The sequence below is a fragment of the Canis lupus genome, chromosome 34 (genome assembly GCF_048164855.1).
Source record: "Canis lupus baileyi chromosome 34, mCanLup2.hap1, whole genome shotgun sequence".
In the NCBI taxonomy this organism is placed as follows: domain Eukaryota; kingdom Metazoa; phylum Chordata; class Mammalia; order Carnivora; family Canidae; genus Canis; species Canis lupus.
The window spans coordinates 8,034,671-8,058,965 of record NC_132871.1 but is presented as its reverse complement, the minus strand read 5'-3'; the positions used below and the strand labels follow the sequence as shown (position 1 = coordinate 8,058,965).

Sequence of the window (24,295 nt, the reverse complement as noted above, 5' to 3'; positions counted from 1 at the left end):
GGAGATAAACAGAAAAGTACTCAGAAGACGAACTATTCTATGTACTAGAGACCATAGAGTAATTTTTATAAAACAAAGAGAATACTATAGAATGAACAATATATATAAAATACACAGTTACCAGTTTTCAAAGAGTTGAGATGTTTGTGATAGTACCCACAGGAGATGCCTACAGTATCTTACCATAACCCAACATGGCAAAATTGATTTTACAAAGAGCAAGCACAAGCTTTACAAACTTGCTCTGTCCTTTTACTTGATTTCTTCCTTCAGTGTCTCCTAAAAATAAACTTTCTGAAGACAAGAACCATATTTTCTAATACTTACATAGAGCTCATGACACTCTGTATTCTGCCAAAAAGCAGCATTCAATATCAGTGAGAATAGCACATAGCACAATTCAAACCTACTCTGATAAAAATTCTCTAACCTAAACATAGGAATTCCCACTCCTACCAAACAGAATAAAAATGAAAACTGAAGCTTCAATAGACAGAATTTCTGGACCTTCTAGACTATTATTTAGGCACAATTTAATTTGTGATGTCCCAACAGCATTTTTTTTTTTTTTTTTGCATATCCCTCCCTACCACTCAGCTTGCAAAAAAAAGCCCAATCAATATCACTGACTCTGATCAAATAAATGAAACTCACAGCAAAAGCTTTGGCAACCCTTATCAAAGGAAATACAATATTAGTACCTTTCAAGAACATAATCAATAGCTCTTTATAAACCAGCTGACAAAGGCAGGTTCATTTTTTAAATGACTCTGCAAGTCTGGAAGTATACAATGAATTATAATGCAGATTTTCTCTACTTCTAAGAATCTGTAGTTTCTGTAAATGTCAAACTGCCAGAGAACTGTATTTCCCAGCTCTTCCATACATACCCACTATGAAACAGGCTTATATTTCCCTGTATGACCATTACCTACCCCCTCTCCCTTACCTGGTCAAATTGGAAATGCAATGAAGCCTAATGAATTATTTAGGTAAAACGATTATGAACAACATAAGTATTAAAAAACTTAAATTACTACTCTCAAGTATAGGCATTAGGATACATTAACCATCTGTATTTGTATTTTATTAATGGAAATCATTAATAGATAAGTAGTCTCATCTTACATTGGTTGAGTTTTTTAATACATTTAGTATTTCAGTTATAGCACTATGCTCTTCATTTGGAATTCCCTGTACAAAGGGGCACACCCTATCATCCCCAAGAGAGGATAGCTGTAACAAGTTAAAGAACACGGACAGGCGTGGGGGGCGGGGGGGGGGGTGTCTCCAAATGGATGTCAGAAAATCCAATTCCTGAACCTTTGTTTCATTTGTTAAGATGGGAAATGATCATCTCTGACAGAATTATTCAGATGATTAAATGAGGTTAAGATTTGTAAACTGCCTATTAAATGCATACAAAATACATGCTCAACAACTGTTAGTTTTCCTGTTTTTTTTGTTTTGTTTTGTTTTTTGTTTTAATAGATAAGGAAACAGAAGCTGAGCAGACTTGTCCAAGGCCAATGGCTATTAATTGTGAAACAGGCTAAAACTCTAAGGGCTTAATGTTCGTTCCAGTACACCAAGCAGCATTAAAAATAGCAGAACCCAACACCTCATGTTTATCACAGACGGTCATAAAAGAAAAACAACCATATGAACACCTATTAGATGAACACTATACTAATCTCTTTCCTAATGCCCACCCTATAAAGTCAGTATATTTATCCCATTTTACTGAGAGAAATTAACTTGTCCAAAGTCACAAGGCTAGTGATAAGTTAGGATTAATCCAGGTGTATTCACATCACTACTTTTTCCTACTAACCTGCCTCAAAACCATGTAAGTATTTAGAAATTACTGTCTATCAAAATCAAATTCTAAATGGCCTTGAAATTTTTATAGATCCTTCTTTTTTGAAATACTTATTTATGGCCCAGGGGAGGGGGTGGCGAGGGAGAGAATCTCAAGCAGACTCCCTGCTGAGTCTGCCCACCCTTTGTAAGGCTTGTTCCCAGGACCCTGATCATGACCTGGGCAGAAACCAAGAGTCAGAGGCTTAACCAACTGAGCCACCCAGTGCCCCTAGATCCTTCTAATTAGTGGAAACCATCCCTGGCTCCACCATTCCTTCTCCTTAAATATGTTCTTGACTGGCTAAAACTATTTATGATAACTACAGTGACAAATTCACATTTGTATAGCATGTTACAGTTTAATATTATAGATCTGTAAATTTTTATTAGATACAGCTACTGAGGCTTTCCACATATGAGCTCATATCTCATTTAATACTTCCAAGACTCCTATGAGGTAGGATTATTACCATTTCACAGATAAGAAAACAAAAGTTTGAAGAGGATAAGTGACTTGTTTAAAGTAATGCAACTAATAAGCGTAGGGCTTTACTCTGGATCACTCTAAGAGAAAAGTACATATACTCCTGCACCCATTAATCCAACTAATCATTTGCTTTTCTCAACTTACTCATCAGAACTGGGGGAAGGGAAGTATGTATGTGGAAGGATTCTTTCACCAAAAATGTAATAGAAAATAAGAAGCAAAACTTGACAGAATAAAAACAGGAAAAACTTAAAAGGTTGACTCAGATCTCTTCCCTCCCCCAAGGTTATCAGGGAATATCTAATAAATTTAAATGCTTACAAGGCAGACATTTTTATACTACCCTAGAACACAGAGTGGGGGGAAAAGGAGAGGTTCCCAATTCACACTTCTACATTGGCTTAATCCTGAACACCAAAATGAGGCAATAGTAATATTGTATGTATCATTTGTGACCATAAATGCAAAAACCTTAACATATTTTAAGTTAAAAACTAAAGAAATATGTAGTGTAACCCCATTTGTAAAAGAAAAACCATTGTGAGTATATGTAAGTATAGATGGATATAGATGGATATATAAGTGCATATTTATACATACGTACACATAAATCAAAGATACAGGTGGAAATGTAAACCCTAAACTGTTAAAAATGGTTACCTGGGACAGGAATGATCTTGGGGGTGAGGGGAAAGGACAAGAAGTAAAGGGAGATTTTCAGCTTTTATTGAATATACCCACGTATTATTTGAATTCTTATAATGAACATGTATCATGTTTGCATTAAAATATACAAATGAAAAGCACAGCCTAAATACTCAATGTATCCTCCTCTACTTGTTACAATGAAAACTAATTCCTTTATTCACTCATTGGACATTAACAAACATTCAGGGTGCAGCTCCTACATACTGGCACTGAGTTTTAGTAAGTACTTGTGCGAGCCACCAGCTACTTAGAACCCTTTTTAAAAAATAAATAAATAAACTCTACCCCCAAATGGGGCTTGAATGCACCACCCCGAGATCAAGAGTCACATGCTCTACTGAGACAGCCAGATGTCCGGAGAGCCTCTTTTCAAAGATTAACTTATTTACTTGAGAGACAGAACGGGAGAGAAAGAGCATACTCTCACAAAGGGAGATGGAGAGGGATAGGGAGAGAGTCTTAAGCACCAGAGCACGGAACCCAACGCAGGGCTGGATCTCAGGACCCTGAGGATCATGACTGGAGCCGAAACCAGGAGTTGGACACTTAACTGACTGTGCCATCCAGGGGCCCCATCTAGGGCCTGATTTTTTAAATCCAGGATGGAACAACAGTTACTTCCTTCCATAAGATATGGTGTTGAATTTTAAATCAAGGACTAATTTTTATCATTTATTATTTTTTTTAAGTCATGTGTCAGAGGTAAGAAATATTTTCTTTTTCCAGAATCTGCACTACCCTTATTCTATAAAGGAGTGCCAGATAATTTTTTACTGGTCTTTTTTCAGGGGGGTAGGGTTGTTAAAAAAATTCATTTGTAGTCACAGTGCTGGACATAGCTACGTTGGACAATGGAATGCAAAGATGAATTAACATGCAGCCTCTACCTACCCTCTAAGGAGCTGATAATTTTGCACACCTATGTCTGATACAGAGTGCCACATAAAAACTGAAATATGGACCTTAGTACTCCTACACTTCAAAATGAAACTGGCAAACTGCCCTGCTCAAAAATAAAAGTTAAGGGCGCCTAAGTGGCTCAGTTGGTTAAGCATCTGCCTTGAGCTCAGGTCATGAATCCCAGACTCCTGGGATGGAATCCGGAGTGCTCAGGCTCCCTGCTCAACAGGAGTCTACTTCTCCTTCTGTCTCTTCCCCTGCTTGTACTCGCGCCGTCTCTCATGCTTTCTCTCTCTCTCTCAAATAAATTCTTAAAAAAAAATAAATACAGTTTAATCCAGAATTTTACTATTTATGAAAATCTGAAATTATTCAATTATCATAAGATAAAGGGAATAAATTAGTGGGAAAATAGAAAATCTGGAAGCTGCAGGGTAATATACAACACAATGTCTCAGTGAGGAGTGGGTTCTAGGATTAGCTATGCTAATGATTAGCCACCAAGAAGCTAATGTTACTAGGTTTAATCCTTCTGACTGCTCCCCTATAGGAAATACGGAAATCATATCTACCTTATTAGAATAGGAGAAAACTAAGAATTATTTCAAAAAGAATAACAAAATCTGGTAAATATGAAGCAGTATGACCACCTGCTTTTTGTTGTTTGGTTTGCTTTTTATTTTCCCCCATTTTGTCAATGATTAGCCAAGCAAATTTGCAAACACAATTTAACTTCTGTATGACTGTTGGGGTGGAGAGAATGCAGAAAGCAGAGTTAAAGACCTGAGTTTACCTCCAAACGTTCCTACTAACTCTGTAAGATTAAAAAACAGGCAAATTATTTAACCTCTTTGGACCTACGCTTCCCAGCAATAAAACAGGGATAAACCTATCTTATAGAACTATTCCAAAGATAAAATCAGAAAATACATGTGAAAACATAAAGTTAGAAACTATTATAAATTACACATTTTCCTAAAGAAAAGACCATTAAGAACGTGAAAGATATTCAATATCATTAGCCGTTGGGGGAAATGTAAATGCAAACCACAATAAGATACCACTTCATACTCACTAGGATGGCTATCATCAAAAAGACAGTATTAACAAGTACTGGAGAAAATGGAAGCCTCATACTTTGCTAATGGAAAGGTCAAATGCTACAGCAGCTATGGAAAATAGTTTGATAATTCCTCAAGAAGTTAAACAGAGTCATCATATGATCCAGCAATATCACATCTAAATATACACCCAAGAAAACTGAAAACATATCCACATGAAAACTTGTAAATGAGTGTTCATAGCAGCATTACTCATAATAGCCAGAAAGTGGAACGAACCCAAATGTCCATCAACTGATGAAAGGATAATCAAAATGTGCCATATCCATACAAAAAAGATTATTCAGCCATAAAAAGGAATGAAGTAGTGATACATACATTAATATGGATGAATCCTAAAACTACTATGCTAAGTAAAAGACACAAATGGCCACGTATTTATATGACTCTGTTTATATGAAATGTCCAGAACAGGCAAATCTCTAGAGAGAAAAGAGACCAATCGTTGCGACGTGTGTGTGTGTGTGTGGGGGGGGGGGGGGGGGAGGAGAAAGAGTGACAGTTAATGGGTATGGGGGTTTCTTTACGGCATGATAAAATTATTCTTTAACTGGTGATGACGTTTGCACTACTTTGGAAACATACTAAAACCACTGAATTGTATGCGTATAATAAGAATGAATTCTACGGTATATGAGTTACAGCTCAACAAAAGAAAAACTGTAATGGAAATTTAAGTGTCTGCTCCTTTTCATTAGTCAATAAGCTACTTTTCTCAAGAGGCTGTTCCTGTAGCTCTTAACAGCTATGAAAGCTCTTTGAAGTTAGATGTTACACAGGTGAATGGCAGTTTTGGTAAAGTAAAACTACTAATCATGTTAGAGAAACTTTCTACGGATCAGATTAATTTGTATAATTTTATTTCTTCAAAAGAAAAGTCCCTATGAGTTGCAAGTTTGTTTTTAGGGAGTAGAAAGAGCTTCAAGAAGTCTTTATAGAGTACCCTGAAAAAAAAATGTAAAAAAAAGAAAAAAGAAAAATGGTCAGAAGGTAACAATCTTTTCTGCTTTTTTAATTAGTGGACATTTACTTTTTTAGATATGCCCGTGCCCATCGATCAACTAAAATCCAAGCACACGGAACTCTGCGATCTCTTCCACCTTCCCTGTTCCGATCTGCTGTCACTCTGCTAAATCCATCACCAGCTCCTAATGTCCACCAACTACTCTTTCCTATTATTATTCTCAGGGGTTAAAATGCTTAGCAAACTCTTTAAACGTGATTGATTCATTCCCTAATGTTGGGGAATGTATACAGCAAGGCCCAAATTTTCAGATTAAATTTAGTCTAGACTGCTTGAATAAATAAATGGCAAAATGATTTCCTGGAGCTGGGGACAGAAAAACCATCTATAGAGTCGTGTCATACTTTCTAAACCCATTTGGGAATCTTTTCATGTATTGAGTCACGGGATAAAGACAGTCACCAACTTTTGTCCACAGAAAGTATGATGTATAAAAGCTTCCTGGTTCTAGAACAAAGAAGCATTTTATTGCTCGAAGCAAAAGTAAGGTATTTTCCTTCCATTTAGTATTGTTATACTAAAATAGCAATAGCAATGAAACCAGCGAGGTAACAGCATGATCAAGGTACGTGAATAAAGAACAAATAAAGAACAAATAAATTGTTCTTTATTGCGTATTCTTCCTTGTGGGGGGAGGAAACAGTTCTTCACACCTAAGAAGCCCGAAATCATGCCAAAGAAAACCATTATGGATAAATATTTTCCAAAACGGGGATATTCTGTGTGGCAGTTTTATTTATTTATTTTTTTTTTCCTGAGTGGCAGTTTTCATTTGGGAGTTTGCCAACCTACGCCAGGACATGTCGTGGGCATACCTGGCACGGACAAAATGTGCAGAAAAAAGAGGTGATAAATATTTTCCTAAATGGAGATATTCTGAGTGGCAATTTTTTTTTTCCCTGAGTGGCAGTTTTCATTTGGGAGTTTGCCAACCTACGCCAGGACGTGTCGTGGGCACACCTGGCACGGACAACATGTGCAAGAAAAGAAGTGATAAATATTTTCCCAAATGGGGACATTCTGAGAGGCAATTTTATTTTTCTTATTTTATTTTTTCCTGAGGGGCATTTTTAATTCGGGAGTTTGCCAACCTAGGTACGCCAGGCCCAGGCCGTGTGGTGGGCACACCTGGCACGGACAGACTCTGCACGCAAGAGGCTGACCCGTCCCACAGCGGCTCCGCGCCGGTCCCCTCAACGGCGCTTCCAACTTCTGGGGTGAGGTCGGCCTAGGGGACAAAGATGTCAAAGCACCGAGGACACCCTCGGCTCGTCAGAGCGGCGTCGAGGCCCGGCCGCGCCCCCGCGAGCCCGCCGGGCTGCGGCGTCTCCCCGCGGCAGCCTGCCCGACGCCCCGGGCCCCCGTCCTCCCGCCCTCGGTGACCCCTCCGCAGGCCTGAGGGAGGCGCAGCCCGCAGGCCCCGGGGAGGCGGCCACACAAAGGCGGCGGCCGCCGGCGGGGGCCCGGGCCCGGAGGGCGAGACCCGCCGCGAAACCGGGACGGACGCCCTGACCTGTTGCACCCGGCGGGTCCCCTTCACCCAGAAACGAACAAGGGCGCTGGCGGGGGGCGGCGGCGCGGGGACCGAGGCCGCCCGCGGGGCTCCCACCTCCGGCGCTTTGTCTGAGGCGGCGGGGGCGGCGGCGGGGCGCCCCTCCCTCAGCCGCGCGCCGCACGCCCGGGAGCAAGCGCCCCCCGCCCCCGCCCCCGCCCCCGCCCCGCCGCCGCCCCCCGGCCCCGGGCCTGCGCGCTCCTCCCGCCCGGGCCGCCTGGGCCGCGCGGCCGCCACACTCACCGGCTGGCGCTGCGGACGGCCGCCGCCTCCGGGCGCGGCGGGGAGGACGCGGGGACGCGAGCGAGGCGCCGACCGAGGCGGACGGCGAGGCGGGAGGAAGGCGGGCCGGGGGCGGGGCGGCGGCGGAGCGCGGCCCGGCCCCGCGGAGCGTCAGGCGGCGGCCCGGCGACCTCCCCGCACCCGCGGCCCGACCCCGCGCGCGCTCCAGCGGCGGCTGCGCGGCGACCCCGCCCGGCGGGGAGGGGGAGGGGGCGGGGCCTCGGCGCGAGGGGCGGGGCCTGCTGGGGGCGGGGCCTGCTGGGGGCGGGGCGAGGCGCCGGCGGCGAGCGCATCCCCCGCCCCACTCCGGGGACCCGCGAACCGCGCGTCGCCGCGGGAGACCCGGGGAGCGCTGCCCCCGAGTCCCGAACGACGCTCGGCTACTGCGCGGCTTGCCAGCCGTGGGTCTGATCTGTCCTCAGCCTCAAATACGTGGGTTACAATGCGTGGCCTCCAAGAGTTTCAAGATTCTGACACCTCCCCCCACCCCCACCCCCACCCCCACCCCCACCCCCACCCCCACCCCCACCCGAGAATGAGAAATGAAGGCCTCTGGGGGGCGGGGGCGGGGGCGGGGGTGGGTAGGGAATGGGATGGATGAGGGCAGTTGGTTTCCTTTCGGGGATCTCTCCACTGGGCAGCCCCACAGTGTATTCGCACGTGGCCCTCTGATCCTGGCCGCTTCCCCATCTTCAGCATCCCTAGTTATTTTTCTACCAAAAGTCCTCGTTCTTGTGATTTTATTGCGCAAATCATCTTCGTTTCCTGAACTCAGTTCCAGGGAGTCATGGGCTAAGGCACACAAGCTCGGGGCGGCCACAGGGTCCCAATCCCAGGCCTTCCCTATCGCTCACTTGAGCACCTAATTCCATTGATAAAATCTTGTCGTTCCAGCAACTAGAACCAAATCTCTCCCCCCCCCCCCCCCCGGTAAAGTGCTCTGATTTGAAATCCGGTGGATGAAGTCTTCCTCTTAATTCTGTGATTTCTGATCTGTTTCCACTACATCAACCTCTTTACCCCTCACTCTGATTGCACGTCTGCTTCTGTCCGAGGGGACTGTCCGAGAAGGCTCCAAAACCACAGAGCATCCCTCTTTAAAATTCTCCCGGGGCTGTCCACCTGGACGACGAGGTCCAAGCTAATCACCATGGTATACAAGGCCACTTATGACCTGATCCCCAGACCTCTTCAGCGCCAGCTCTGACTCCCATCACATTTCACACACAAATGCAACAGACTGTGTCTCAGTATCTCCCTCCATTATCCCACCCGTCTGAAATCCACCCCTCATTTAACCAGGATTCCTACTATCCTTTAAGATGATAAATGCATCATTTGCTCCTTGGAATCTTTCCTGACATCCCCCTCTTTTCTCCACACCCACATGCTCACCCTATGCACTTGCACTGGATTAAATACTCTTCCCTTTATGACTTCATGGAATCTTTTCTCTCTTCCCTATGACTATCCTTACTACTTTTTTTCTTTTTTCCCATTGCTTTGCTTGGGGGGTCTTTTGTCACTAGCCTGAGTTCCTTGAAAGGATATATATTTTTGTCTCATTCATTTTTTGGTTCCCAGACACAGCACAGTGCTCAGCACCAGGAAGTTTCCCTTTAAATATTTGTTGCAGTTTGACGTCATTCATTCCAGCAAATAGATGCTGAGCATCTTCTCATCAGGAGAGAAATACAGTGCAATCCAGTCCCTGCCTTTCTTAACCTTCCACAGTATTCTGTTCTTCCTTTACTAGGTGGCATTCTCTACTTATCATTTAAAACCCTCTCCTACTATCGCGCTCACGTTCTTTGCTTATTTTAATAAAGCAAGAGCATGCCAAACAATCCACTACAACAATTCCCAAACATCTCTGCCCTTCCTCTTTCCATACCCTCTAGTTCCACACTGTATTACCTAGTTAATAGATAAGGGATAGCTGCTGTAACAGAAAAAAACAAAAACAAAAAACAAAAAATAAACATTAGGTTATAAATCCAGAGAATGAAGTTTGGGCACCATTTTTTCCAATAACTACTAAATTAATGAACATAGTTCAATCACTTAAACTCACTAGGCCTCTCTTATAACATTCCTTTGGCTCTATGATTAGCCTTAATTTTTAACATTTTGTTATTAAGGTAAGCATATCCTTCTTAAATAGTGTATGTATAAATTGAGGGATGACCAAATCCTTGCAAAGTAGCTGTCCAGCATATGCTTGAACTCCAAGTGATAGGGAACTACTCACTACTTCACAACAGGATTCATCTTTGAACAGTATTTCTAGTCTTTACATTGAGCTGAAATGTGTCTCCTTATAAATTTGTAGGTAGCTATGAGTATTGGTAGGAAATACTACTGGATTTAAGTTCCAAAGTGGTGTAAACCCAGTTATATAACTTCCTAACTGTATGAACTTGGACTAGCACAAAACAACTCCAAGGATGAGTTTGTTCAGCAGTAAAAGGGGAAAACATATTATAAATATGAATACAATGTGTATTAAAGTGCCCAGTGAATCTGAATCTAGTACCTTGTACTGAGTACAGAACAGTCCCATTACCATTCCGTACATAGCCTTTTAAATGTTTGAAGCCAGCAACCCTAGCACACGACTTCCCAAACTATGCTTCCCTCTCATGCTCCCGGCATCTCCTCCACGCATTCTCATCTAAACATACCCTACTGCCTCTTAAAATGTGGCATTTGGTACATTTGAGTCCAATAATCCAGGTATGAAGAGAGTACCAGTAAAGTACAATTGTCTACAGTTTTATGGATATTTCAAAATCCAGTTTGATACCACAATAACATTCTTCTATTATAGCACACTGTTCATAAATATCATGTTTTTGCCAACTAAAAACAAAAACATCCCCAAATCTCTTAGAAGTCTTTAACACATATATAACTATAAAAGCATTTCTCCTTCACCCTTTTTGTTTGCATTTTGTTTTTGAAGACCGAATGCAGATCTTTGCCTGTGCTCCCCTTAAATATCACTGGAAGTTATGTACAAGGAGCCCCTGCCAAAATAGAAATTAGTGAAAGGAGAATAACATTAAAAAAAATATATTCAGTGAAGGGGACAAAAAAAATCCCAAAGACACTCTTAAGCCACAAATTCCCAAATTCCTAATTTCTCCCCTACAATTTCCCTCAGGTTTTTTATTAAAAGCCACATTTAAGTGTCATCTAAAATAACTTTTCATACTCATCTTCTTTTATTTTTATAATAAATGAAAGTTGAAAATGAGTAAGGGACAGGCGGGGCTAGGTGATCGGGCTCACGGAAATCCCCCAAATGCTAAGGTGTAAGGAAACCAGAGATAAGAGAACAAACCAGACCACCTTGCTGGAGGTGAGGGGATCTTTTTTTATGACAGTCACCTGTGACCAACAAAGAATAACCAGACCCTAAAAAGAAGCAAGCCATTAAAGACGTTATCAGTAGTCCTTACTCAAGCCAAGACAACACTAGAATGATAAGGCCACAGGTTTCTTGGCCAGTTCTAAATAAAAGACTGTCGGTGGGGCCTACATTGGCAACACTATCAGGACTCCTCTCACTCTTGAGAGCTTTTTCTGTTTCCTTGCTTAATAAACTTCTATTGCTTTACTCATTCTCCTGTGTCCATGTGTTTCCTTCTTCAACTCTGTGAGACAAGAACCTAGCTCTCCTGCTTCACAAACACCTTTTATGTGTGTGTATTTCCCACACATTATTCACTGGAACTTCTAAAGAATTCACTGAGGAAAGGCAGACCAAGGCCTCATCCCACCAAAGCTCAGCAGGCTTAGGTAATTTGCTGAACAGTCAGTCTGCACCAAAATTGGCTTCTTGGAGAAAGTGCCCCACCCACAGCCCCTGCTGGCGGGGAGGCCGCAGGCAGACCAGTTGCCTGTGTAATCCCTGAATCACTGCTGATTACTCCTGACCCATAAACAGCTGGGGCACACCCATTCAAAAATGACCTAGAGGAGAAAAAAAAATCAACCCAAAAAAGCTGGTCCAATCAGACCAACTAAATCCAAAAGGAGACACAGAGGGTGCCCACTGGTGAGTAGGGTCCTGCCAGAGCAATGTCAGCCAATGACTAAACACAAAACATTAGGGCACCTGGGTGGCTCAGTGGTTGAGTGTCTGCCTTCAGCTCAGGGAGTGATCCGGGGTCCTGGGATCGAGTCCCGCCTCCGGCTCCCCACAGGGAGCCTGCTTCTCCCTTTGCCTGTGTTTCTGCCTCTCTGTGTGGGTCTCTCATGAATAAATAAATAAAATCTTTAAGAAATAAAATAAACAGAAAACATCTATTCACTACACATTCAACTCATGTATCCAACAAATATTTATTAAACGTCTCCAGTCTAGATGCCAGGTATACAGTATGGACAAATTATATAAAAATTCTGCCTCTTAGATCTTGCAATCTGGTGGATGGGACAGGCAATACACACAATAAATAAATCAAAGAGTATATTAGAAAGTGATAAGTGTTGGATAAAACAGGAAAGGGGACTAGGACATGTAAAGGGTAGGGTATCACTCTTAATCATGGGAATAGGAAAGGCTTCACTGAGACTGTAGTATTTGAGCTAAAGCTTAAAGGAGATGAAGCACTGACCCTGTGGTAAAGAAGACATATATAGGTGAAGCTGAGGGAACCAACTGGTAGTGGGCTGATCACGAAGCAGACAATGAAAGAATAGCAAAATCAGGCAATGCATAGAGCAAGGCATTCAAAATCCTTGTGGAAGATTTTTTTTTTTTTTTTGAGATTTTATTTATTTGAGAGAGAGCAAGAAGAGAAAGGGCACGAGCAGGGACAGAGAGAGAGGGGGAGAGGGGCAAACTGTCTCACTGCTTAGCAGGGACCCCTACGTAGGATTCCATCCCAGGACTCAGGAGATCATGACCTGAGCTGAAGGTAGATGCTTAACTGACTGAACCACCCAGGTGCCCCTGGGGAGTATTTTAAAAAACTGAGGGTGGCTAGAGGGGAGGTGGGTAGGGGGAAGGGATAATTGGGTGATGGGCATTAAGGGAGGGCACTTCATGCAATGAGCACTGATGTTATAAGCGACAGATGAATCACTAAATTCTACCTCTAAAACTAATTTGTAAAAATACAGATTGTGTGAAAACTAAAAACAAAAACAAAAACAAAATCTAAAACAAAACAACACAAAAAAAGCCCAAAAACAAAACAAAAATATACAGATTGTGTGGGTTGCCTGGCTGGCTTAGTCCATAGAGCATGTGACTCTTGATCCCTGGATGTTAATTCGAGCCCCACATGTGGTGTAGAATCTATTTTTTTAAAAAATATGGATAGTGATAGAGAGAGGGAGACACCATCAGCAAAGTCTTTGGTCTAGTCCATATGGGGCAGTGTCCTGATCACTTTGTTGTTAAAAAGAATCCACCCCACCGGGGTCCTGCTCGCTGGTGCTCTCTCTCTCTCTCTCTCTCTCTCTCTCTCTCTGTCTCAAATAAGTAAATAAAATCTTAAAAAATAAATAAATAAAACACTTCCCACATGATTGGGATGTTTAGCAGAATGGGAACCCATGCTCAAAAGAAATGTCTACCAACCAATGCCTTGGGTTCTGAACACTTCAAATTCTCTTCCAGAAAACCCAAAGCAGTGTGCGTCCCTTTTCTCCTAGGAAGCTTCCTTGTTCAGCTTTTCTGGTATTCCTGGGAAAGCTGATATCCATGGATGAGATTGCAGTTATTCTAATTTGCATATGTGTTCTTTACAAAACCAAAAGAACAAGAACCAAATCCCAAACCTATTCCCTGAGGGCACCTGTTTGGGTTTCTGTATCTTGTAATCCAAAATTGCCCAACATATTACCACAGTCACAAAGCTAAGAGATGGTGGTGCTGGAACCGTAGCACTGGGTTACTATGCTTCATGCTGCAACTCTTACCTTTAGGGGCAGAACAAAAATGGAAATCTGGGGGTATTTCTTTAACATTTCAATATCAGCATTTGAAAAATTGCCAAAATATTGTATTTTAAAATCTGAAGGTGTATAACATTTGTTTTAGGAATGTATATTTAATATATTATTGAATTTTTAAGAAAAATATCTAATAATTTTATTTCAAAAATACTGAGTATTCAATTTATCAGTTTTTACATTTGACATAATTTAAAGCTCAGAATTTCTCTTTCATTAAGGAAGTTAAAAAGACCTGTTTTTGGTTTTGTTTTTAATATACTTTCATGGTCCTAAAGTTATATAAATAACATTTTTAAAGGTGGTTGCTGTTGTTGTTTTTGACCACCTGTTAGTTCATTATCTAGGTCAATGTGTTTGGGGTCCTTTATACAACAGAACTTCTTCAAAAGCCAACATAGTTTGCATTCCCTTGTGTCAGGTAGGTTTTTCTTTTTCCCCAGTTACACTTTCGCAAAATGTGTTTGGTAAACAGGCCAAAGAGTGAAAAGTAGCATTTGACTTTTTTGTAAAATCAGCAAATGCCTTTCCTAACAAAACTGACTTCTTTTTCTAGTTGTTGAGTCATAAAGTTTTTTTTTTTTTTTTAAGATTTTTATTTATTTATTCATGAGAGACACACAGAGAGGGAGAGAGGGGCAGAGACACAGGTAGAGGGAAAAGCAGGCTCCATGCAGGGAACCTGACGTGAGACTCAATCCTGGGTCTCCAGGATCATGCCCTGGGCTGAAGGCGGCGCTAAACCACTGAACCACCCGGGCTGCCTGAGCCATAAAGTTTTAAAGCTGGAAGAGACCCCCACCTATTCCAACACCTTCATTTTCCTATGACTTAGAGAAGTTAAACAACATACCTGACTCTAGAGTTCATTAACAAAACATCAAAAACTATAATTTAGGCCTCCTGACCTAGAGTAGTTGGTATAAACTGAAAGCATTTGAATATTTGCAGGATCATCTGTCTGTGTAAATAGATGTGGTGCATAGTTTAGACATAGCACAAGTTTATCTCTTAAACATCAGTAGTGCTTTAAAACTATTAGAAATAACAGAAAATGAAATAAAGTTTCAGGCTAAGGAAAGGTTCTAATTTCAGCAATTTACTGTCCCTCTTAATTAATATAAATTTTGTAATAGCGATTAGCAAAAGGAGACAGAGTTAAAAACAAATTGCTCAGGTAAATTGTTTTAGATGCTTCTGGCAACACACAATACATTACATAATAGAACAAAGTAAATTGACTATGCCAATTTTTATAGTTCTCTCCAATAAATTTTCTTCCAATAAGTACCATTAAATGCCACTCTGTTATATTCTCAAATAAGGTGTTCCTGAGTCAGAACCCTTTGTTTCCAAGTATCAAAGCCATTTTTAACTGGATTGAGATGAAGTCGTCATGGATTTTTCTGGAACAATACTGTGGATTGTCTGGAATAATAGTGAGGTAGTTCAAGTGCACTAAAGGAAGAATTGCATTTGTGAGTGTCCAAGTAGGCAGTTAATTAGGTTCGAACAGGATACCTGGAGGCAGCACTGAGGAAGTCTTGGCCAGCTGTCGGGAAAGTCAGACCTACCCTGGCAGCACTCCACAAGAAGCCAGACCAAACCAGACAGGCCCAAGTTGGTGGGTGCCCTGACAGGAACCCCTGACCAATAAGGAAGAAAAGGAATGGAAATCTTGCTTCCAGAGAAACCCCAGCCCCAAGTAATGAATATTCCATCCACTAATTAACAACCTTCAGTAAGAGATAGAATCCCGACCCACAGGGCCTGCAGCTCTCACATCTACAAAGTGCACTTTTGCTTTAATATATTTTCCCATCTGTGTCACTTGTCTGCTGTGTTGTGTGTCTGTCCTTGAATTCTTTCTCATGACAAGACCAAGAACCTTCAGCTGTTTCTTTGGGACGGGCTGGGTGGAGGCCTCAGGACCCCAGGGGGTCTCCCCAGTTCACTTGGCAACGTGGAAACCTCAGAGACCAGAGCAGAGACCCAAGCAAAGTCAGCATCTTCCTCAGCCTCTTCTGTGAAACCTGTTTCTCTGTGACTTGCCTTCAATCTGTCCAGCAGCAAATCCCCAGTCTGTTTTAGGCTAGGTGGAGAAGAGTCCCAAGTAGTACTGGGTGTACATCTTCCAGCTGACAGATACTTCATGTAGAAAAATATCAGGAGTGGCCAATATTTTTGGTGAAATGAATGTTCAAACACTGTGAACAGTAGAACAAGTTTGGTCTGTGGGGTAGAAGGCTGGGTATCATACCTGGCAGCTCCTTTCATGGGAGGAAGTCTCCTACTAAGGAGACAGGGGCATTCCCAGGTAAGGGGGAGACAGGAGTACTAGGCCAGCTGAAACTGTAGTTATTCACTGCAAAATGTGTGCTTCTCTAAACCTCACACTAGAAAGAAGATTTTTATGAAATTTTTTATTACCTACTCAAATATTAGAATTGGAAGGGATGCCTGGGTGGCTCAGGGGTTGAGTGTCTACTGTTGGCTCAGGTCATAATACCAGGGTCCTGGGATCGACTCTTGCACTGGGCTCCCCAAGGGGAGCCTACTTCTCCCTCTGCCTGTGACTCTGCCTCTCTCTCTGTGTCTTCATAAATAAATAAAATAAAATCTTTAAAAATATATTAAAATTGTAATGTAAAAAAATTACTTCTAGCCTCCTCATTTTATGTTAAAAACCTATACTCAAGTACCCTTTTTCTGGTTTGTTGATGCTTCTTTAAAACCCTAGCCTAAGGTAACCTGGGTGGCTCAGTGGTTGAGCATCTTTGGCTCAGATTGTGATCCCGGGAGCCTGGGATTGAGTCCCACTTGGGGTTCCCCGTGGGGAGCCTGCTTCTCCTTCTGCCTAGGTCTCTGCCTCTGTCTCTCGTGAATAAATAAATAAAATCTTTAAAAAGGCAAAACAAAACCCTAGCCTAGAAAAATCCTTCAGTTTATTCATGATTATGGTAGGAAAACACAATTTTGCTTGATCAGAACATTTTTACTTATTACTTGCATTATAAGTCTAAAAATTTTAGATCTATAATTATTTTATTCAAAGCTGAAGAGGCAAAAGTACTTGATTGCCAAATTCAATCAGCATAGTGAAATTTAAAGAGTAAATTTAAAGAGTATTAGTGAAGTTACAGAGAAGGTTCTTTAGTTTCTGTTACTTGGTATTTCAATATGGGGCTAGGTCCTAGTTATTAGTAAGACGGAAAAGAATGTTAAAAACAAGCTCGGTCCAAGTCATAAGGTTTACTTTGTTTTTCTAATGTGTTCCAGTCATCAGCCTGAATACAAAGGTCAAGAACATTTACCTCAGCGATCAAGCAATGTGTTCAGCTCTAGACTCTAAAATCTGAGGCCAGAGACAAAGTCGTCCCTCCTAGCTTCAATTCTCTTGTGGTCAGAAATGGCTCTCTTGTTTATCTACATTTTTTTTTTAATCCTATGTTCTTGAACAAAACAGGGACAAACCACATTGAAAAATAATCTCCACCCATTGTCATGCTCCCTCCACCAGGTCACTGTGTCCAGCTACTCTGGAGAGGGGTGTGAAACTTGTCTGTGACTCCAGAGGCTGAATGGAAGCTCAGTAGAAGTCCCATTGCATCCAGTCCGAGGCGGCCCTAACCACACAAAAGCAAAGAATTGATCTGGTCGTGGGATAGAGTGGAAAATGGAAAGAATTGCCTTTTGTATCAGTCCAACTTTTCCTCTCCTTCTGAATAAAACATGATTATGTAACAAAGAGCCTTTAAACAATTTCTTTCTTTTTTTAAATTGGCAATTGGACAAATACAGATTGTGTCATCCTGGGTTAGAGCCACTTCTTAGGGTGTGGAGTTACTTGATTCCGGCACTGTGGATCAGTGTCCTCAAAACATGTGACACAGCTAGCTAGGTCCATGGCCCACTGATAGTATCTGAAATTTATGGGGGAAAAAGGAAGGCTTGTTTCTCTTTGGAAACTTGAAGAAAGGAAATCACAGAGGCGGCCCTAGTTGATCCTTTTATTTCCAAAAGCTTAACTTCTGTGTAAAACTTATGCAAATAAACCAACAAATATATTCTATCGTCATTCTTAAAGGTGGAAAAAATTATAGTCTAGACTTCTCCATTTAAATGATGGCAGATTTGGGGCAAGAGCTGTTGCTGCTGCTCAATTCACACTCCTGAAAGACAGTCTTACATGTCACATGGTTGCAGGTATTGTGCCTACAATCCTCTTGAGGGAGTGTCCTGCTCTGGAACAGTATTTGGAGACTGTGTTCCTTGTTATATACAGCTGTGTCATTTTAATATCATATGGCCAACTTTTAAGCATTTTACTTGGAAAAAAGGTGAGAGTGAAAAGAAAAGTGGGAAAAGATGTTCAATGATTAATTTGTTCATAAAGCAAGAAAGTAGTGCCAACACTACTTTGGGGGCCTCAACAATGATGAGGACACTGTGAGTTTGCTCTTGGTCTGGTTGGTGCATACTCTAGTAGGTACCAAAGCAACTAGGTAGTTACTGGAATTGTCATTAAATTCTCTGCAAAAATGTTACCAAGACCCAGAGGACTCATTGTCAAGGTTTCTATCGAAGGCTTTGTGGGGGCCTTGATGATTAAACTGAGTCTAGTAGAATCAGCACTGTCTAGGCTGGGAGGAGGGAGAGACAGAAGAGTGTATATAGTGGCTGCGAGGCTCTGAAAAACCACACTAATTGGCAGAGAATTTCGAGTATTCTTGCTGTGGCTGCATGAGCAGAGAGAGGATCGTTTAAGGCATGGAAATGTGGGCCGCGGGTGGAAAATTCAATAGCCTGCAAGGCCTGGCAGGTAATGTAAATGATTGAAGAAGGCTAGTGGGTCTAGCTGCAAACGCATTTGCTATGAGTGCCTGGACGGCTCACTAGAGGACACAAAACTTCTAAAAAATATTGCATGGAATTATACTTACCTCCCCAAATGTTAGAGGTTGTCTCTTCCCATAGCCTTGTCAAGATGGGGATTTAGAGATGTTTTTCATTCGTTAAACGAATATTTACTAAGTGCCTTCTAGGTGTGAGCTATTTGTCTTCAGATTGAGGATACAGAAGTGAATAAAACAAAAATTTCTTTCCTCGTGGAACTTATATTCTAGTGAGGGGAACACGGACAAAACAGATAAAGAAGTAAAAGATGTAGCTGTCAGACAAATGCTATGGAGAAAAATAAAAGAGGGGCAACCTGTAGAAAACGGGAGATAGGTGGAATTTTAGATACAATAATCAGGAAAACCTCACCAAGAAGGTAGCCATTTGATCAAGACTAGAGGATGTGAAAGAGGGAGCTATGCAGACATCTATAGCAAGAGCATTTCAAGCAAAAGGAACCAACTAATCAAAGGCCCTGAGGTGAAATCACACCTGCCTGGGAAGTGTGGTTAAGGGGAACGTGGAGAGAGGGAAAGAGATTATGTAGGATCTTTTAGAGAATTGTAAATGCTAAGGCTTTTGTTCTGAGCAAATTGAAAAAGCTTTCAGTGGTTTTGAGCAGAGGAGTGATAGGTAGGCTTTGTATTTTTAAAGACTCTGGCTGCTGTGTGCAAAGCTGAATGCCTTGGGGGAAGGGTAGAAGCAAAGACCAGGTGGGAGGTGAGAGCTGCTGCTGGGGACAGAGAGGGGCTAGGCCCAGGGAGAGGACAGCGAGAGTGGGAGGAGTGGTTGGATTCTGGTTATATGGTAAAGGTAGGGCACCAGGACTTTCTGACAGATTGGATGTGGGGTGTCAGAAAAAGAGGCATCCATGGATAATTGGGGGTTTTGGTCTAAGCGATTAGAACAATAATATTCCACATACTTTAGGGGAAACTGTGAGGGTAAGCAGTTTGGCTGAGGGGATGGGAAGAAAGGCTTAATGATTTAGTTTTGGAAATGCTAGTTTTAGATACTTCTCAGATGATAAACATAGGTTTAGAATAAGCAGCTGGATATGAGTCTGGAGCTAAAGAAGAGGTCTGAATTAGAAATATACATTTGGAGGGCAGCTTGGGTGGCTCAGCGTTTTAGCGCTGCCTTCAGCCCAGGGCGTGATCCTGGAGACCTGGGATCGAGTCCCACGTCAGGCTCCCTGCATGGAGCCTGCTTCTCCCTCTGCCTATGTCTCTGCCTCTCTCTCTCTCTCTGTGTGTGTCTCTCATGAATAAATAAATAAAATCCTTAAAAAAAAAAAAAAAAGAAATATACATTTGGAATTTGTTGGTGTAACCTCTCCCCACAATGAGGTTGGAGAAAAACCAAATAAAAGTATTTTAAAAAGGAGGGAGTGATAGGGCACTTGGGTGGTGTAGTCAGTTAAGTGTCCAACTTTTGTTTTGGGGGCAGATCCTGATCTCAGGGTCATGAGATAGGGCCTGGCATCAGGCTCTGTGCTGAGTGCAGAATCTGCTTGAGTTTCTCTCTCCCTCTCCCTTTGCCCCTCCCCCCATTCTCTCTCTCTCTCTCTCTCTCTCTCTCAAATGAATACATCTTAAAAAAAAAGAGGCAATGATCGATTTTGTCAAATGCTACTAATAGGGCAAGTTTATTAGTCAGGATTCCCTGATAAATAGAACCAATGGGATGGTGGATATATAGATAGATATTATAGTACATACAATGTTGGAGAAAATGTCAGTCCTTTGTTCTATTCAGGCCTTTAACTAAATGGATGAGGCCCATGCACATTATGGAGGGCAATATGCTTTATTCAAAGTCCGTCTATCTATCTATCTATCTATCTATCTATCTATCTATCTATCTATCTATCTAAGTAGGCTCCATACCCAATGTGGGAGTCAAGCTCATAACCCTGAGATCAAGCATCGCATGCTCTATGACTGAACCAGCCAGGCACCCCCAAAGTCCACCAGCTTAAATGTAAATCTCATCCAAAAACACTTTCACCAAACATTCAGAAAAATGTTTGACCAAATAGCTGGGCACTGTAGCCCAGCAAAGTTGACACATAAAATTAACTATCACAGCAAGTGAGATAAATCTGAAAAGTGGCTGTTGTATTGAGCAACATGGAGGTTATTTGCAACCTTAGGAAGTAGTTTTGATGGAATGGTGGAGGAGAAACCTGGATTGAAAGGAGTTCACAAAACAAAAAAAAAAAAAAAGAAAGGAGTTCACAAGAAAATGAGAGGAGGTCCTCTTCTGGTATAAACCAAAAATGCCATGTACTTCTGGACCATAGGATCCAAGGGAAAGAAAGAGCTAGGCGCAAGATGGACAACTGATGGAAAGCAGCTTTCTTATGAAGCCACAGATCTAAAAGGGATAACAGTGGTCTCAGGTCACTAGTGGGATATTTGGCTCCACACGGAAGAGAAATTTGGGAAAAACACATCCTCAATTTATTAATATCAACTAAATGAGAGTTATTAATCACTGGATATAAAAAACATAAGCAAATTTTGAGCATATCAGAGAAAACACACATCAGATCTACCCACAGGGGTTTCAGATATTGGACTTACCAGACAAAGAATATGAAAATAATACCCATTATGAAATGTTTAATAAAATAAAAGATGAGCAAGTAATAAGAAGCTCTCCTGTAAGACCAGGCATATTTGAAAACAAACCAATAAGGCTTTTAGAAATAAAAAATAGAACTGTTAAAAAAAATCTCGACTGGTTAAAACATGTATTAGGCCCAGCCGAATAATAGTGTTGATAAACTAGATGCCAGATCTAAGAAATGATATAGAACGCAATACAGGAGATAAGCAGATGGCAAACATGAAAGACTAATAGCTACGGAAATAGTCATATGAGGTTACTAGGGAAGGAGAAAGAGGAAGCCCATTTACTCCCCATGCCTAGCACCAAGCAGGCAAGCAGAAGATAAAACCCATGTAGTTCATATACACCAGCACTGATCCACCAAATTTTAGATGGATCTGATTTCTATTTCCATTTTGGAGGGAAGTTGGGAGAGAATTGAGAAAAAGGCAGGGCCAACAGAAGTATCTCATGTGAGTTACCAGTGATAAATGTGATGTGTAAACAGTGGGACCACTGACAATGCACAGGTTTTAAGAAAGGACGAGAGGGATGTCTGGGTGGCTCAGTGGTTGAGTCCCTCCCTTCGGATCAGGTGGTGATCCCGGAGTCCTGGAATTGAGTTCCACATCTGGCTCCCCATGGGAGCCTGCTTCTCCCTCCGCCTGTGTCTCTGCCTCTGTGTGTGTGTGTGTTTCTCGTGAATAAATAAATAAAATCTTTAAAAAAAAAGGGGGGGGGGGGCTAGAGTTTTCCTGTACAACTAATCTTGCCATGTGACATCAGGATTGTCTCCTGGGTAGTTTCTTCTTCTGTGCCTACAAATATACTTAAGTTTCTATCTATTTATAAAACCCAAATTCAAAGAATCCTTTCAAGCTATTAACTTCTCTTTCCCAGTCAGTGGCAACTTTCCAGTCAGTGGCAACTTTCTTGGGGAAAAAGAATCAACTAGACTTGAAATGATTATTTGTTCGCTATCCATTCATCACTTTCTGCCTCCCCACTTAACCAACTGAAACAGTTCTTTCAAAGTTAACAATGACTACTTATCATATTCAATGAATTTTCTTCCTCTCTTTCCTTTTTATGGGACTTGATACCCTTACACACTCATTTCCTTCTTCTTCTTCTTTGTTTTTGCATTTCCTTCTTTCAGTCAACAAACATTTACTCAGTTTTTACTAATCTAGGCCCTGGAGACAAACAGATCAGATGGTTCTCCGATGTCAAGTGATTTACTGCCTATTTATCAAAGAAGACAAGGGCACAATGAAGTGAAATAAAACACTAAAAGAAAAAGCACAATCACAAATAAGGAGTATTCACTTCCCAAGGAGGGGAGGAGGGTAGTCAGGATAGGCTTTACAGCTGAGTCTTCTTGAAAGAATGTGTGTTGTTAGGTGGATGGGCAAAGATTATGGCATCATTTGAGGCAGAGGTAGCACATGAGCAAAGATAGAGAGGCGTGGAGCATATCTGTATGTCCTCAGGACCAAAGAATCAGAATTGGCATTAAAGCTAAAATGACAGGAGATGAAAAATCATGGAAGGTGGGGCACTTGGGTGGCTCAGTGGTTGAGCCTCTCCCTTCAGCTGGCATTATGATCCCGGGATCCTGGAATCGAGTCTCATATCCAGCTCCCCATGGGGAGACTGCTTCTCTCTCTGCGTCTCATGAATAAATAAAATCTGAAAAAAAAAAAAAAAAAAAGATCATGGAATGCTTTGAACCCATTCACAGGAGCATGGACTCTTATCTTAGGGGCACTTAGCAGGGTGCTAAAGGGATTCTGTTTTTTCCTTCCTCTTACTGTATGTGCAATTTAGAAATAACCCTCTTACAGGAGGCGGGCTTGGAAGGTTATAAAGGAAGGAGGCCACTTAGGAAACCTTTCAGCTCTGAGTGAGAGAGGGTGAGAGTCTGAACTAGAGGTGGGTCAGGCAGGTGTGAGAGATGGTGAACTGAGTGAATGACAAGTCGCATCAGGAGAGAGAGGAGCAGGTTCTCAGAGATGTTCTCAGAGATGAGGAGTGTTGGCTGGTTGGGCATCACAAAAGGTGTCTACTCCAATTGATGACTATCAATTTTTTGGCCCTCTTGTTTTTGTTATTTTTATAATACTGATTATTTTCCTCATTATACAATACACAACTTCCATTGCAGATGTAAGAAAAGCCACCGGAGCTGATATAATATCGACATCTGATGATCTAGATATTATAAAACATTTTTAAAAATATTATAAAACATTTTCATATATGAGCTATGCATATATGCACATCCCTCAAAAACTGTTTAAAATCTATATAGAATTTACATCCTGCTTTTAAAATGTGATTATATACTGAGTGCTGCTCTTCATGAGATGATCTTTGAATATATCACTTTAATGCCTGCACAGCATTTAATCCTATTAATGAACTATATTTACCTATTGATGAACATTAAGAATGACTTCTGTTTTGCTATCAGATATAGATGAACATCCTTGCATATCACATTAGATTACTCTGATTTATTTTCTTGGTAGAAATTCCTGGAAGTGAAATTACAGCATTCAATTTATGAACAATAATAAAGTCTCTTGTCACATATTGACAAACTATTTTTTGAATACACTGTCCCAGATGATGTTCCCATCAGCATTGAGAATTGCACTAAAGATTTCTTTTCTTTTTTCTAGGCATATAGGCATAGGTTGCTTCTTTTAATTTGCATTTCCAGAATCACAAGTTAATAATGCATTCATTGGAAATTTGTATTTTCTTGTTTTGTACATTTTTCCTTCATGTTCTTTGATTATTTTTCTTTTAGAATTTTTTTCTTGGGTTGTATTAGTTCTTTTTTTTTTTTTTAAGATTTTATTTAC

The 24,295-nt window shown here is 41.4% G+C and overlaps 1 protein-coding gene across 2 annotated transcripts in view; it reads right to left on the bottom strand.

The window, feature by feature from the left end:
- The window catches only part of SESTD1 (SEC14 and spectrin domain containing 1), a 135,695-nt gene extending 127,651 nt beyond the window's left edge, over window positions 1–8,044 (bottom strand). Inside the window, exon 1 of one of the 2 annotated variants that reach the window (XM_072811089.1) lies at window positions 7,899–8,044. The gene's annotated coding sequence lies outside the window, so the exon portion shown is untranslated. The remainder of the gene's footprint in view (window positions 1–7,898) is intronic. The other variant, XM_072811088.1, reaches the window with a different exon arrangement.
- Between the last annotated feature and the right edge of the window lie 16,251 nt (window positions 8,045–24,295).